The sequence below is a fragment of the Podarcis erhardii genome (genome assembly GCF_964252035.2).
Source record: "Podarcis erhardii genome assembly, chromosome: 3".
Lineage (NCBI taxonomy): Eukaryota > Metazoa > Chordata > Lepidosauria > Squamata > Lacertidae > Podarcis > Podarcis erhardii.
This window is the reverse complement of record NC_138507.1, coordinates 116,517,643-116,533,895: the sequence shown is the minus strand read 5'-3', so window position 1 is coordinate 116,533,895 and position 16,253 is coordinate 116,517,643. Positions and strand designations below refer to the sequence as shown.

Below are 16,253 nucleotides of genomic sequence, written 5' to 3'. Positions count from 1 at the left end.
TTCCGTGCACTGCTCTGGTTCACCAGAAGCGGCTTAGTCATGCTGGCCGCATGACCCAGAAGCTGTACGCCAGCTCCCTCAGCCAATAAAGCGAGATGAGCGCCGCAACCCCAGAGTCGGCCACAACTGGACCTCATGGTCAGGGATCCCTTTGCCTTTACTATGTCATTCCAGCCCATCTGCTGGCAGTGACACTAAGGGTAAAGCCAACCGGAAGGTATGCCCTATGACCTACATAAAATCAGGGTGTCCCCTAAGGGGTTCCCGTTGGAGGAGTGGTCTGGCCCTAGCCCCCATCTGGGCGTCAGACAGGAGTCACTCCTTCCGGATCCTTTGAGCAGGATACCATTACCCAAAGAGTGGCAGGCAGAGGCTACAACCTCCCCTCCAACCATGATCTAAGCTTACCTCAAAGAGGCCGAATGTCCAAGCAAGCCCGGAACTCCATTGGGCAGTTGGTCCCGTGCCCAGGGGACCGCCCTGAAAGCCCTGCGGCCATTGGCCAATCTCGCGGCAAGCAGACGATCCAGTCTCTGATTGGTTGCCAGTTCACAGGGGAGGTCCCAGGGCCCTCCTGCAAATTCATCCACCAAAGAATGTGAAATTGGCATTTGCCTAACCCTAACACCCTTGGGCCTTTTAATGAGGGTGAAAGAGGAGAGCGCAAAATATGGTCTGAAGCTCAACATCAAAAAAACGAAGATCATGGCCACTGGGCCCATCACCTCCTGGCAAATAGAAGGGGAAGAAATGGCGGCAGTGAGAGATTTTACTTTCTTGGGCTCCATGATTACTGCATATCGTGACAGCAGTCACGAAATTAAAAGACGCCTGCTCCTTGGGAGAAAGGCGATGGCAAACATAGACAGCGTCTTAAAAAGCAGAGACATCACCTTGCCAACAAAGGTCCGTATAGTTAAAGCCATGGTTTTCCCAGTACTGATGTATGGAAGTGAGAGCTGGACCATAAAGAAGGCTGATCATCGAAGAATTGATGCTTTTGAATTATGGTGCTGGAGGAGACTCTTGAGAGTCCCATGGACTGCAAGAAGATCAAACCTCTCCATTCTTAAGGAAATCAGCTCTGAGTGCTCACTGGAAGGACAGATCGTGAAGCTGAGGCTCCAGTACTTTGGCCACCTCAAGAGAAGAGAAGGCTCCCTGGGAAAGACCCTGATGTTGGGAAAGATGGAGGGCACAAGGAGAAGGGGAGGACAGAGGACGAGATGGTTGGACAGTGTTCTCGAAGCTACCAGCATGAGTTTGACCAAACTGCGGGAGGCAGTGGAAGACAGGAGTGCCTGGCATGCTGTGGTCTGTGGGGTCACGAAGAGTCGGACACGACTAAACGACTAAACAACAACAACATAGCACCGTAACATTCCTAGTTTTCTCCAAACAATCCAGGCCAACACAAACACACACACAGCTGCTGACCCCGCTTCCCTCAATAAACCTGAGAGATAAATAGGTACCGCTCCGGCGGGAAGGTAAGCGGCATTTCCGTGCGCAGCTCCAGTTCGCCAGAAGCGACTTAATCATGCTGTACACCGGCTCCCTCGGCCAATAAAGCGAGATGAGCGCAGCAGCGCCAGAGTTGGTCACGACTGGACCTAATGGTCAGGGGTCCCTTTACCTTGAGGTTCATGAAGAGTCGGACACAACTAAACGACTAAACAACAACAACACCCTTGGGCAGGTTTGAATATACACACCCATTTCCAAAACTCTTTCCCTCTGTTTTCCAATGGCCACACCATGAGGTAATGCAGAGCCATTATGTTCAGAATGAAACCAGTTTCTCAAGAAGTGCTTTCCAGGAACAAAAAAATAAATCTGCAACAGATCTAAGACTCCATGTGGGCTTCATGGGTACCGATAGGACTCAGTCTCCATTGATTTGGGATTCTTTTCAGCTTGTCACCCACTGTGAAGACTTAAAACAAATGTTTTCCCTCCCCTATTTAAATTCCCTTCATTCTGGAAGGAGATGGGCATTTTACAAGGAAAGGGGAGCACCTAGTGGAGTGAGTTTGAGTTGCAATGCTTAAATGCTGAAGCAAAGGCAAAGCACAATTATCATGATGGCTTTTTTATAATGCAGATGTCATGGCCTAGTTGGAAGCAGAGGCATGGTGGGAGGAACTAACTGGGGGACCCCCAAGGGAAGAAGGCTCAGAGCCCAGGGAATTGGTGATGGGGCAACGATGGTCAGAGTGGTCAGAGGGAGAAGAGGGAGCAGAGTGGGAAGTGACAGAAGCTGAAACGTCTGTGTGAGAGAATCAGAGGCAGAAGCTAAAGTAGGAGAGGAGGGAGACCAAGAAGCTGGTGAAGAGCCAGGGTAACTCTCTCTCCTCCCCAATTGTCTCCCAGAACCAGAAGAGGCATGAAAAGGGTGAAGGAGAGGTTGGCGATGTACAGGCACAGTCTCTGGTTGCTTGGAAAAAACCCTGGAGAGTAGAGGACTTAGGCAGCTGTGGGGAGTTGAGGACCTTCAGTCTCAGCAACTGCTTCATGGAGGCGAGACCTACCAGAGATGAGTTGCTATGCACCTGGAATACTGTGTCGAATTCTGGGCAGCAGGGTTTGAACGCATCCTGCAAGAATACTGACAGCCTTGAGGTGCCTCTGGTTTCCTTGCCTGGTAAATTTGGCAACACCTCTTCCTTTGAGTCTCCAAGATCGTTCAAGGTTTCCTGCAAGCCCCTTCTAAGCTAAGAGAGAGCATGGTTAGGCTTTCAAAACCCTTCCTGCCATCTTCTGTTAACTGATTGCCCAGGCTTTCACAATTTCCCCGGAGGCTTATAAATGCAGACCTTTGGAAGGACTCTGAGTGTCCCCACCATTGTTGTCACTCTCCTCCACTGCAGCCGTGCTGGTTTCTCACACAGAAGGAGTCAACCTTCTGGGGCGTCATGAAACTCCTCCATCTCATCTTCTCTGCCCTCTTGACCTTAGCTCTGGCTTCTCCAGGTAAGGAATAAGTGGACCTGTGCAACAGCTAGAAAACTTAAATGCAAACTCTAAAGCAGAGATCATGGGGAACATGTGGATATCCAACTCCTGCTAGACTCCAGTGCTCATCATCCCTGACCATTAGGGACGGACAAATTGGTCAATTTCAGTTTCTCATTTTCCCCACCAATCTTTAGTTCAATTTTTCGTATCAGCTTTGCAAATTGATTTTTTTTTTTAATGTCCTCATGAAAATTCCACAGCGCTTTAATGCCATTTTCTCCTAATGCACATATTTTTGATTAAGCTAGTAGAAGATATGATTGATTGATTTATTCATTCATTCATTCATTCATTCATTCCCACCCCACCCATCTGGCCGGGTTTCCCCAACCACTCTGGGCAGTTTCCAACAAAGATTGAAAATACATTAAAACATCAGTCATTAAAAACTTCCCTAAACAGGGCTGCCTTCAGATGACTTCTAAACGTCAAATAGTTGTTACCGTAATTTCTTTGACATCTGATGGGAGGGCGTTCCACAGGGCAGGCGCCACTACCAAAAAGGCCCTCTGCCTGGTTCCCTGTAACTTGGCTTCTCACAGTGAGGGAACTGCCAGAAGACCCTCGGAGCTGGACCTCAGTGTCGGGGCAGAATGATGGGGGTGGAGACGCTCCTTCAGGTATACTGGGCTGAGGCCGTTTAGGGCTTTAAAGGTCGGCACCAACACTTTGAATTGTGCTTGGAAACGTACTGGGAGCTAATGTAGGTCTTTCAAGACCGGTGTTTTGTGTTTTCGGCAGTCGCTCCCAGTCACCAGTCTAGCTGCGAGGTATTGAGGTTGTATCACTCTGGCCTTGCAGTGCTTAAATGAATTTCTTCTTTGACTGACAGTTGGAGTCTAGTAGTGTGAAATGCCGGATGAGCCCCCTAGATGATTGAGAGGCTAAAAGCAGTCATGCTAAATCATTGGGGAAATATTGGGTTCAATACACCAACACTCTGTGGGTTCTGCCCGGACAGCCCATAAAACCCGGACTCCAACTGTCAGTCATAGGAGATATTTATCTAGGTGTAGCAAGGCCATGGCAACACAACCTCAACTAGCAAGTTTCAGGTTGTCCAGGGTAGCCTTGAAAGGCTAATGCACCAAAATTTTCAGACCCTCCAAGTGTCTCTGTTTTCCAGAAACAGTTCTGGATTTACAGAAACCTTCATGGTTTCTGATTTGATCCCAAAATGTCCCGCTTTTCCTTAGGATGTCCCTATTTCCATTGGAGAAGTGTTGGAGGGTATGGAGTTATGCAACCCCTGAGCCAAGGAGATATGTAATTATACAACCTTTAGAAGACATCTGGAGGCAGCCCTGTATAGGGAAGTTTTTCGATGTTTAATGTTTTATTCTGTTTACATATATGTTGGAAGCCGCCCAGAGTGGCTAGGGCAAGCCAGTCAGATGGACAGGGTATGAATAATAAAATTATTATTACTTTCATTATGGAATAGGACGTCCCTATTTTCGTCGGAGAAATGTTGGAGGGTATGAACTTTCTTTCAATAAAAGCGAATGGGGAAATTTCTACTCGTCACAGCCCTGTGACTATACAGCAGGACATTCCAACCTTCAGCATCATTGGAAGGCCTAGACAAGAATTTCAAAAATAATGGGGGAAAGGCAGAGAATACTTTATCAAACAGTGCCCCCAAGTATACACCTGGACTTGTTTCGATTAATTTCCACAGGAAACTTTGAGGTTTTTTAAGTCATAATTAGGAGAAATTGTAATAATCACATATAAAAGAAACAGTATACAAGAAGTAAATAAGGAGGCCATTTACAGGATAAAGGAAGTCTTTTATTTTCATGTTATGTTTTCTTTGTGTAAGGGGATAGGAGTTTAATTTTGATAATTAAATTGTCAATGGTGGTGGGTTTGTTTGTTTGTTGTTGAGTTGTTATGGACTATGTTTAAATAAAGAAAGAAAAGAAGAAGAAGAAAGGAAGTTTGTGAGTTCTTATGTTATGAGAGACGGAGAAAAACTTTTCTCTCTCTTGGTGAATTTCTACCATGTCGCCTCTTTCCATTTCTGTAGGTCTCGCCAATGTGCCTGATGAAAACCTTAGATGCACACTTAATGGAGGCCACTGCAATTATAGCTATTGCCGCCGTCCAATGAGACAAATCGGAATATGCAAGAATGGCAGCAGATGCTGTAAATGGTAAGAAAGAAAATTCTGCCAGGGTGGCGTCCTTAGAGCTTGGCATTTAAGCTCAACCAGGACAGATTCCATGCGAGGCTTTTAAAAGAGAGGTTTAGGTGCCCACTGCAGTTGTCCTGGTTCCATAATAGGAAGAGTTTGAAAGCAAAATGGTGGCATAGTACCAGCTCCTCATCCAGGCAAATTCTTTCCTTTCTTTTTCTAAGAATATATTTTATTGCATTTCCACACATAATTAACATAATTTAAAATAACAATAGCAGCTGGTCTGTCATTCCTTGGGACGAAAGTATAACAGCAATTTAGCATTAGAGCAAGCATGGCCAAAGTCCTACCCAGGGGCCTAATTTGTCCTGCTGGTTGGTTTAATCTGTTGCAAAAATATAGGGGATACCTGTGGCCCACTCAAATTGTGTCCAAGAATTGACAGACGCAGCAGTGGAGAAAAAGAAGGCTATGTTTATTGCTGAGCAATAACGACCCAGTGGAATCGTTTCCAGAGCCTGGGCACCAAAACCCTTGTGCGGTGGGGTTTTATACCTGAGTACAAACAGCCTAAATATGACATAATCGTATATTGCAGCAAAAAATCAAACCAATGAGCGTGCACAAGCTTTTCCCCTGACCATGTAAATAATGCTTCTGCTTCTCCTCAGATGGTACGTCAACTTGTCCTTTATCCTAATTTACAGCAATAAAAAGGAAAAGAAACCTATTTAACCGTTGACACTTGAATAACCCTCCTTTACCATCTGCTACCGACTTAGAACATTGTGGCTGGCTATTTTTTCCTGTTCCCTAACTCAGCCGCTGAGGAGCTGTCTGGGGGAGGAAAATGCCAACACATCAGATTTATTATTTCCTTCAAGTACAATATCAAGGCAGTGAGGGAGAACTAAATCAGAGGGCAACTTTGGATTTTTTAAAGATCTAAGCATTTAGCTCTGCTGAAGCTTTAGCGATTCAAAAATCATTTGGATACATGGATATATAAAAATCATCATTAGGATATATGGTTATATATGGATATATGATTATATAGAAATCATAAGGGTAAAATTCTTCCAGGTGGTCTTGCCACAAATCCAGCTCCTGTGGCAGTTTATTTCCTGGAAATCCCCCCAAAAGTTCAACAACTTCAATCCTAAAAAGGTCAATCACTTCGGTCGGCCCTCAGGCAAGTTCACTTCCTCAAATCAGGCCCTCTTTGAAAAAAATTTGGACACCCCTGCATTACAGCCATTACTTAGAACAAGTTGATCGTGCATATTAAAGGCTCTATTCCAATAAATCTCTCTAGATGTTTCCATGGGTCTGAGGAGGTTGTCCCGACAGATCGTCTCATCTCAATAGGGTGCCAGAAGGTGGTTGGGGAAACGATGGAAACGCTAAGCTGACATTTTTGTCCTTCATAGTGCGCATAATAAAAATGCTCTCTCAGACTCATTGGGACTCTGTCTGGTAATGCATTGCTGAATGAAGTCTGAGCAATTGGGGACTTTGTGTGAGCCTCCTCCATATTGCACCTGCAAGGGACATTTCTCCCACAATGCCATGGGTGCTGCCTTTTACATGGTCAATCATAGAACTGCAGAGTTTGAAGGGACTCATCTAGTCTGACCCTCTGCAGTGCAGGAATATACAGCTGTCCTATGTTGAGCCTGTGACCTTGGTCTTGTCAGCAGCATGCTGTAACCAACTGAGCTCAGCTTTCAGTGATGGAGCAATTCCCCCTTCGGCTTTCTTAATCTGACTTCGTTCTTTTTCTGGGAAGATGTTCAAATGGTCGTATTGTTGTCGCTGTTCTTGTTATCCTATCTAAACACAGGTTTTTGGGCTGAATGCCCAGCTGAGGGTTTGGAAACTGAGAAGCTGCATCGCCATAACTCGCCATTGACACCAGATGCTCCTTCTTCAACATCAGTCTTCATGGGCCTTCATCAAGCTCTGACATTCCTCCTCTGCAGCATTTTGCAGATCCAAAAGGAGATTGCTTCTCACTTTCAATAAAATAAGGTTGCATAGAAATCACATTTGGTTTGGTTTGCTTCTTCTTTCCTTTAAATGGTTTTGCATCCTGCCTTTCTCCCAACATGGGGTTGTGGAGGATGGAAAACCAAGGTAGGGGGAATGGAATGGAGTTCCTGGAATCCTGAACAGAAGGCTGTTAACAAAGTCATTTAAATAACAGAGGTGGAGTCAAGAGCCCTGATAACACTTTACTAAAGAAACTGAACAAAAGCATTACTTAATTTGAGGAGAAAGGGACAGAAAGGTTTCATCTTTATTATTTCAGGCCTTGTACATAGCAGGGAGACATACAGCCAATTATAATGAGGAAAAACTCCCCCAATCTTTGGGGAAGATCATGCCACTCTGCCTGACGGCTAAGCAACACCTCCTTTCTTCCTTTTGGCTAGTTGACTTTAATACTAGCAGAATTAACTCTTAACTTACAAACTGAATGATCCCTGATGGTGCACTTCCAACACAGCCCTCCACACTGCAACATATTTTTTGTGATTTATGTTACTATGGTTGGTTGGCTGGCTGGCTGGCTGGCTGGCTGGCTGGCTGGTTTATTAAATTTGCTAGTTACATTATCTTGCCCAGAGCAACCCAAAGCAACTTACAAACAAAGAGCCCACATTGAAACCAAGAGGAAAAAGAAATACATTAAAAACATCCCACCCACTTCTAAAAGGGCACAGGTAGTTAAAGGCCAAAGGCCTGGTTATAGGGGAACGTTTCCACCTGTCGCCTAGAGATAGGTCATGATGGTGCCAAGCGAGCCTCCTTGGGGAGAGCATTCCACAAAGAGGGAGCCACCACAAAAAAGGCCCATTCTCATGTTGCCAACTTCCAGACCTCTTGTGGAAGAGGCACACAAAGAAGAGCCTCAGATAATGATCTCAGGGTTCAGGTGGGTTCATATGGAGAGAGGTGATCCTTGAGGTATTGCAGTGCTGAGCCATCCAAGGCTTTATAGGTCAAAACCAGCACTTTGAATTGGGTCCAAAATCTAACTGTCAGCCAGTGCAATCCAGCCATGATTGGTGTAATTCTTCTTTCTTCCTTGGCGATCACTCGCAGTCAAGTAAGATTGTCTTCCATAAACATGGTAATAACTGTGAGGAGAATCAGAACTTACAGGGTTAAACAGTTCTGAGTGACGTCTCACATTCTGAGGCGTGGCATGTTTGCAGAGAGGAGTGTTTTCTCTGTGTTCTTCTTTTTTTCTTTCGCTTTTGCGGCGAGGCAGCAAGATGTGCGCTCTCTCGCCGGGTTGATTTATAATGTTTTTCTACACGATTAAAGACTGTTAAGAGATAAGCAAGAACGCTTGCGTGCAGTCTGATTTATTACACACACTGCAACAGTTTTCTACCGCTGCAACGACTCTGCTACAGGAAGCTGACGGAGAGCTATCCAAGGGAGCCCAGTGGGGCGCAAGGGAAGTGTGCCGGGCTCCATCCAATAGCCACAATAACAGTGAATCTGTATGTGTCTGTGGAGGCCAATTCTGGATCTACGCATCCTTTCACAGTGGGGAATTGGTTTCCGGGTGGGAGTTGATCATGGTGTGGATTTGCCAAGCGTGCCTTCCTCTTAGCTCATTTCTCCCTTGCGTCCTGAGTTTGAGCGTCTTCAAAGCCCACAACACCTTTGGTAAAGGCTGTTCCCCAATTGGAGCGCTCTCAGGCAGTGTTTCCCAGTTGTCGGTGTTTATACTACATTTTTAAAAATTTGCCTTGAGAGAGTCTTTGAACCTCTTTTGTTGACCACCAGCATTACGCTTTCCATTTTTAAGTTGGGAAGAGAGTAGTTGCTTTGGAAGACGATAATCAGGCATCTGAACAACATGACCAGTCCAATGAAGCTGATTGGTATAATATAGCCCACCTGTCTAAATTGTACTGCACTTCTGCCCTCGTATTTATGGGACCACCTCTCCTGGTATGCCCCGCAGAGGACCTTAAGGTCCATGAATAACAATAGTTTAGAGGTCCCGGGCCCTAAGGAAGTCAGACTCTCCTCCACCAGGGCCAGGGCCTTCTCAGTGATGGCTCCAACCTGGTGGAATGCTCTGTCCCATGAGACTAGGGCCCTTCAGGATTTAACCTCCTTCCACCAGGCCTGTAAGACAGAGCTATTCCGCCTGGCCTTTAATTTGAATCCAGCCTGATCTTTTATTTCCCTTCTCTTCCCTCCCCCTCCCCTTTTATGAAGATCATCCGCTCTTATACCCCACAGCTAATTTTCCCCTATCCTCCTCACTAGCCCAAGTAGGACTAATTCAGCCAGCTAGCCCTGGTGACTATCTAATGCTTATTGGATGGATTTCCCCCAAATTGATTTTTGAACTTTGAATTTTATTGTTATTCATTCCTTTATACTATATTTTATGCTGTTTCTATGTTGTATTACAATTAAGTGTTTTAAATTTGTTGTTAGCCACCCTGAGTCTGGTTTTCTGAACCGGGAAGGGCGGGGTATAAATAAAAAAATATTTATTACAAGATTTGAAGTAGTAGCACTGAGCTCAGGGAACTGCGAAGCCAGGTTTGTAGGAAGGGAGTTCGGCTGGTGAGAGAGAGCTAAGGATTGTAAGCCAGGGAAGGGAACAGATAGAGATGCAACAAAAAAAATGCCATATCTGTGAAATGAAGCTGTGAAACAGCAGGAAATTCATTTATCTCTTAACTTGCTGCAGCTTTCCCCTAAAATTTCAATGCCAGAGAACCCCAGGAGAAGAGTGTTGTTAGATCTGGCGCTGTGGGTTAAACCACAGAGCCTAGGACTTCTCGATCGGAAGGTCAGCGGTTCGAATCCCCGTAACGGGGTGAGCTCCCGTTGTTCGGTCCCTGCTCCTGCCAACCTAGCAGTTTGAAAGCACGTCAAAGTGCAAGTAGATAAATAGGTACCGCTCTGGTGGGAAGGTAAACGGTGTTTCCGTGCGCTGCTCTGGTTCACCAGAAGTGGCTTAGTCATGCTGGCCACATGACCCGGAAGCTGTACACCAGCTCCCTCGGCCAATAAAGCGAGATGAGCGCCACAACTCCAGAGTCGGTCACGACTGGACCTAATGGTCAGGGGTCCCTTTACCTTTACCTAAGACCTTGAAAGGAAGACCCTGGCGGTCGTAACTTCATCTCTCAATGCAGCATGTCTACATACCAACGCAGATCTAAAAGGGAATGCATCCAGGTTAATTTCACAGGCATAAACCAGCCAGTTCACTGACCAGGTCTCACATGAGGAATGTGCTTCCCTTGAAAAGCAGGACATTGCCATCTGGTGGATATTAGGATAACTGCAAAAAGGACAGCACGTTTAGGAAGAACTTGGCAGGATTTTATTTACAGCATTTTATTGCTTTTTCACATGTAATGAACAGAATTTAAAGTACAATAAACAAAAATAACAGCCAGGCTGTCCCTTCTTGGAAAAAAGCATGTTGTTGTTCAGTCATTTAGTCGTGTCCGACTCTTCGTAACCCCATGGACCAGAGCACGCCAGGCACTCCTGTCTTCCACTGCCTCCCGCAGTTTGGTCAAACTCATGCTGGGAGCTTCGAGAACACTGTCCAACTATCTCGTCCTCTCTCGTCCCCTTCTCCTTGTGCCCTCCATCTTTCCCAACATCAGGGTCTTTTCCAGGGAGTCTTCTCTTCTCATGAGGTGGCCAGAGTATTGGAGCCTCAGCTTCAGGATCTGTCCTTCCAGTGAGCACTCAGGGCTGATTTCCTTCAGAATGGACAGGTTTGATCTTCTTGCAGTCCATGGGACTCTCAAGGGTCTCCTCCAGCACCATAATTCAAAAGCATTCATTCTTCGGCAATCGGCCTTCTTTATGGTCCAGCTCTCACTTCCATACATCACTACTGGGAAAACCATAGCTTTAACTATATGGACCTTTCTCCGCAACGTGATGTCTCTGCACAGGTAAGGTCACGCCCGCCTCTGGTCACATGTAAAGAAAGTTTGTCCCAGCACAGGAAGGAAACAGGAAGTTTATCTAGTGGCTGGACAAACATCCCTCTTCATGTCTAAACATGTCCACTCTAGGAATGTTGTATTTGACTGCTCTGTGTTCCACACCCCACATATGTCAGGTGTTGTAGAAGGATAAAAGACTCATCTTGACTCTGGCCACCCTGACCTGGCAGGTTATTTTCTCAGCCAGAGTAACAGACCACCATGAGCCTATTGACAAGCCTGTTGCAGAACACTAATATTTAGCAATTCCCAGTGTTTATTTCTTAAAAAAATGTTTAGAGGTACTCTCATTTCCCTACTCCAGAGCCAGTGTGGTATAGTGGTTAAGAGCGGTGGACTCGTAATCTGGGGAACCGGGTTCGCGTCTCCGCTCCTCCATATGCAGCTGCTGGGTGACCTTGGGCCAGTCACACTTTTCTGAAGTCTCTCAGCCTCACTCACCTCACAGAGTGTTTGTTGTGGGGGACGAAGGGAAAGGAGAATGTTAGCTGCTTTGAGACTCCTTAAAGGGAGTGGAAGGCGGGATATCAAATCCAAACTCTTCTTCTTCTTCTACTACTACTCATATTGAACTTCTGCCCCTCAATGAGGCCAAACTTAGATTCACAAAATGTTTAGGAGTATGCATACCCCTGCACCCCCCCTCCCAGAAAAAAAGCACTGGCAATTTCTAAAGGAGCAGCTACCAGCAAAAGTGACATCTCCCTGAATTGATGTGGAAAGCCAAACTTTAGACTGGCAAAGTGGGGGAGAGATATTGTTTTGTTGTTTTGGTTTAACTGTTTACTGTGTTTTATCTTGTATTTTAATCTGTGAACTGCCCTGAGATCTTTTGATTGGCAGTATAACAACAACAACAACAACAACAACAACAACAACAACAACGAATTGACAGATTCAGCCATTCCTAGAAGGGAGTAGTTGGTGCCAAGTGACTGGAAATGGAAGCTCCAGTCCATGCAAGAGACGTGCTTCATTTTAACAGTCCGTGCAAGAGACGTCCTTCATTTTATTTTATTTTTGTTACTCTCCTGGAGCTTGCCAACCGCTCTCCCTCAGGCATGTTGCCACGGACCTATGCGGTTTTCCTCTTGCCTCTTCTGAGCTCAGAGGGGGAACAACCTGCCTTTGAAATCCTCCAGTTCCCTATGTAACAAATGCAATAATACGTTGAGCTGACCACACTGCCATAGTTTCAGTTTGCATCCCACATGCTTTCAACAGACAAGCGTGTCACAATCCCCAAGGACTGGCTATCCCTTGCACCTCTGGACTGAGTACAGAAAAGGTGTCATTTTAGAAAAAGGATTCAGCGTAACACTACCAACAGGAGCAGTACCACTGTTGTTGTTTTTGTCTTGCTCTGTTTCAACCCTGCTGGGGGTGTTTTCCACAACCAACCTACTTTAAGATCATGAAGCTCCTTCATTTCCTTCTTGCTGCCCTCTTGATTATGGTGCTGCCTTCTCCAGGTAAGGGATAAACTGAGCTGGTCAATAAACCTCAAGGTAAAGGGATCCCTGACCATTAGGTCCAGTCGTGACCGACTCTGGTGCTGCTGCGCTCATCTCGCTTTATTGGCCGAGGGAGCCGGTGTACAGCTTCCGGGTCACGTGGCCAGCATGATTAAGTCGCTTCTGGCGAACCGGAGCTGCGCACGGAAATGCCGTTTACCTTCCCGCCGGAGCGGTACCTATTTATCTCTCAGGTTTATTGAGGGAAGCGGGGTCAGCAGCTGTGTGTGTGTTTGTGTTGGCCTGGATTGTTTGGAGAAAACTAGGAATGTTACGGTGCTATGTGGTTGTTGTTTAGTCGTTTAGTCATGTCCGACTCTTCGTGACCCAACAGACCACAGCATGCCAGGCACTCCTGTCTTCCACTGCCTCCTGCAATTTGGTCAGGCTCATGTTTGTAGCTTCGAGAACACTGTCCCACCATCTCATCCTCTGTCGTCCCCTTCTCCTTGTGCCCTCCATCTTTCCCAGCATCAGGGTCTTTTCCAGGGAGTCTTCTCTTCTCTTGAGGTGGCCAAAGTACTGGAGCCTCAGCTTCACGATCTGTCCTTCCAGGGAGCACTCAGAGCTAAATTCCTTCAGAATGGACAGGTTTGATCTTCTTGCAGTCCGTGGGACTCTCAAGGGTCTCCTCCAGCACCATAATTCAAAAGCATTCATTCTTCGGCAATCAGCCTTCTTTATGGTCCAGCTCTCACTTCCATACATCACTACTGGGGAAACCATAGCTTTAACTATACAGACCTTTGTTGGCAAGGTGATGTCTCTACTTTTTAAGATGCTGTCTAGGTTTGTCATTGCTTTTCTCCCAAGAAGCAGGTGTCTTTTAATTTCGTGACTGCTGTCATCAAGCTCACATACATAATGGGCCAAGCACAGTCACGTACTTACTGCAACTTGGGGGGCAAGCTTGCTGTGAATGGAATAACCTGTGACTCTCTTTCCTTTCAAACAGGATCCGCCACCGCTCCAAGCTCTGATCTTGAATGTCAGCAGCAAAAAGGCCTGTGTTTTCCTGGCCGTTGTAGCCGCCCGTGGAGATCCATAGGGACGTGCAATGTGGTATTACACCATTGTTGCAAGAGGTGAGAGGGAAATTCGGGAGGATGTAAACAGAGAAGCCTGCATACGTCTTTCCTTCATATGTTCAATGACGTTTCCAAAAGATTCATAGGTTGAAAAGGGTCATCAAGCCCAACCTTCTGCAAGTCTCTCAGTGGTCAATACCTGAACATATACAACATGTTAATGTGTGTATATGCCGAGATAAATAGGGTGTTGTTTTTTCTCCTTCCAGTGCAGATTTTATTTATTTTATTTCTTTCTTTCTTAAATTTATATACCGCCCTTTCATCCAAAGACCTCAGGGTGGTTCACAGACAAGGTAAGTAAAGGTAAAGGGACCCCTGACCATTAGGTCCAGACGTGTCCGACTCTGGGGTTGCGGCGCTCATCTCGCTTTACTGGCCGAGGGAGCCGGCATACAGCTTCCGGGTCATGTGGCCAGCATGACTAAGCCACTTCTGGCGAACCAGAGCAGTGCACAGAAACGTCGTTTACCTTCCCACCGGAGTGGTACCTATTTATCTACTTGCACTTTTATGTGCTTTCAAACTGCTAGGTTGGCAGGAGCAGGGACCGAGCAACGGGAGCTCACCCCGTTACGGGGATTCGAACCGCCAACCTTCTGATCGGCAAGCCCTAGGCTCTGTGGTTTAACCCACAGCGCCACCCGCACAGACAAGGTAAAGCACAGTAAATAATTAAACAAAAACAACAAGACAATAGCACACACACCCCTTCCCACAGATGCAGTAGACCCTCAGGTTACGTTACTCTCGAGTAATGTATACTTCGGGTTGCAAAAGTGGCAAACCCAAAAGAAATGTGTGCGAATTTTAGCATCCACGCTGAGTGTTGAAGCCAGAGTGCCTTCAGTAACATTCCAACGTTATTCTTTTGTTTACCAGAAAGAGGCATTTGCATTCTCAGGAAAGAACGCAGAAATAAATAATTACCCGGAAGACGTATCATCATGTGATCCTCTGGAACCATTGGATTCTGGGACAGCACCGATATCAAAGTAAGCATCATCCTGTCACACAAACAGAAGAGACACCTTGCTTCGAAGATACAAAAAGAAACAGCTTTTTCACTTCCAGTAAGACCAGGTTTCATCGATACGTTATAGGAATAACTTTGTGTATCTTTGTATGGAAATATCTGCTGTCTGAATTATCAGAAATCTTATCGTGTTATCTCCCAGCCCATTTAATTATCATTTATTCCAACAAAGGTATCTTTTCAATCCGCAACTCTTTTTGTCTGTTTTATTTTAATAGGATGAGTTGTGTAGTGGAGTTTCTTCCTATATTTCTAATTAAACACTTATGTAATTCTACTACAGTGGTACCTCGGTTTATGAACTTAATCCGTTCCAGAAGTTTGTTCTTAAACCGAAACTGCTCTTAAACTGAGGCGCACTTTCCCTAATGAGACCTCGCACTGCTGGTGCCCTTCCACTGTTCGGATTCCGTTCTTAGAAAGTGGTAAAGTTCTCAAACCGGGACACTATTTCCGGTTTTGTAGAGATTGTAAACCGAATCATTCTTAAACAAGACTGTTCTTAAACCAAGGTACCACTGTATTCGTTTTCCGGGGGGGGGGGGGTTGAATCCTGGTCTTTCCCAGAATCCTGTGGCTTTGCTGCCACCTTGAGGCCAAAATATAAGCTGCCAATCGATCTGACATCCTTTACAACAGCAGTTTTTAAAATACAATTTCCTTGCACTTTCTTAGTGCATGCTAATCTAACCTGGAGAACGACAGCAGCTTTTAAGAGAGTTGTAAGTTATCTAAGAAGGTCTTTAATATCACAGTGTGACCATACACACACAGAGAGAGAAAAAACATATTTTTGATCCATATCTGATCAAACAGGCTTAGCAAATTAATTTGATTTCCTCTCCAAGGAGCTCAAGGTGGTATACAGAGTTCTCTGCCTCTTCATTTAATCTCCACAACAACCCTGTGAGGTAGGCTAGGTTGAGAGGTGGTGACTGGTCCCCAGGGGCACTAAGTGCACTTCATAACCAAGTGGGGATTTGCAAACCTGGTCTCCCAGCTCCTAGTCTGACACTCTTAACTCTGTGGTTTTCAAATTTTGAGTCCATGGCTCCTTTGACCAACCACATCCTTTCTGCATCTCCCCTGTGGGAGTCACTAATTCCAGGGTTCAGAATGTAAGCCAGGAGTAGGCAACCTAAGGCCCATGGGCCGGATCCGGCCCAATCACCTTCTCAATCCGGCCCACGGATGGTCTGGGAATCAGCGTGTTTTTACATGAGTAGAATGTGTCCTTTTATTTAAAATGCATTTAAAATGGGACGCGGGTGGCGCTGTGGGTTAAACCTCAGTGCCTAGGACTTGCCGATAGTATGGTCGGCGGTTCAAATTCCCGCGGCGGGGTGAGTTCCCATCTTTCGGTCCCAGCTCCTGCCCACCTAGCAGTTCAAAAGCACCCCTAAGTGCAAGTAGATAAATAGGTACCGCTTTATAGCGGG

The 16,253-nt window shown here is 45.8% G+C and overlaps 1 long non-coding RNA gene across 1 annotated transcript; it reads left to right on the top strand.

Moving 5' to 3' along the window:
- Nucleotides 1–2,634: 2,634 nt before the first annotated feature.
- LOC309337544 lies at nucleotides 2,635–7,210 on the top strand. Its single transcript, XR_014154404.1, has 3 exons — nucleotides 2,635–2,973; nucleotides 5,051–5,177; nucleotides 7,006–7,210. It is a non-coding gene; the product is annotated as an uncharacterized lncRNA (long non-coding RNA).
- Nucleotides 7,211–16,253: the final 9,043 nt, after the last annotated feature.